Below are 486 nucleotides of genomic sequence, written 5' to 3' on the forward strand. Positions count from 1 at the left end.
AATTAGGAATTCCTAGCTATAGTAGGTTAGCTAGCAATATGTTTTTTATGAAATAACTTCCATTTATGTAATATTTTATTAAGAACATTATTGATAATTTTTATTTTCAGTCAAGGAAATTCTACTACAAAACAGAATAAAGATAAAAACAGTAGTATGTCCACGACGGAGTTGCCTGACAGTGACGTGTCACTATTGCTGTAAGTTATAAAATGTATATAAAAACTGATTAATACTTTAGATTTAGTTTTTTCATTTATTATTGTCATAATGATTTAATTTGTTTTTAGCGGTGAAAGTTGCCCTGCAATAGAAAACATTGAAACGAATCAGGCGCCATTAATGGAATTGCATACAATTTCGCCTTCACTGTAAGTAGAGATCCATTGCAATCTTAACACTGTTTTATTATTAAACCTTGTGAGAACCCAAATATATAAAATATTTATCATTTATTCCAGACGAGAAGGCACTGTAAATAATATA

At 28.6% G+C, this 486-nt stretch overlaps 1 protein-coding gene across 1 annotated transcript in view; it reads right to left on the reverse strand.

Moving 5' to 3' along the window:
• The window catches only part of LOC119837395 (malignant T-cell-amplified sequence 1 homolog), a 31,792-nt gene that overhangs the window by 17,311 nt on the left and 13,995 nt on the right, over window positions 1–486 (reverse strand). The gene's annotated exons all lie outside the window — the stretch shown is intronic.

The sequence above is a fragment of the Zerene cesonia genome, chromosome 27, assembly GCF_012273895.1.
Source record: "Zerene cesonia ecotype Mississippi chromosome 27, Zerene_cesonia_1.1, whole genome shotgun sequence".
In the NCBI taxonomy this organism is placed as follows: domain Eukaryota; kingdom Metazoa; phylum Arthropoda; class Insecta; order Lepidoptera; family Pieridae; genus Zerene; species Zerene cesonia.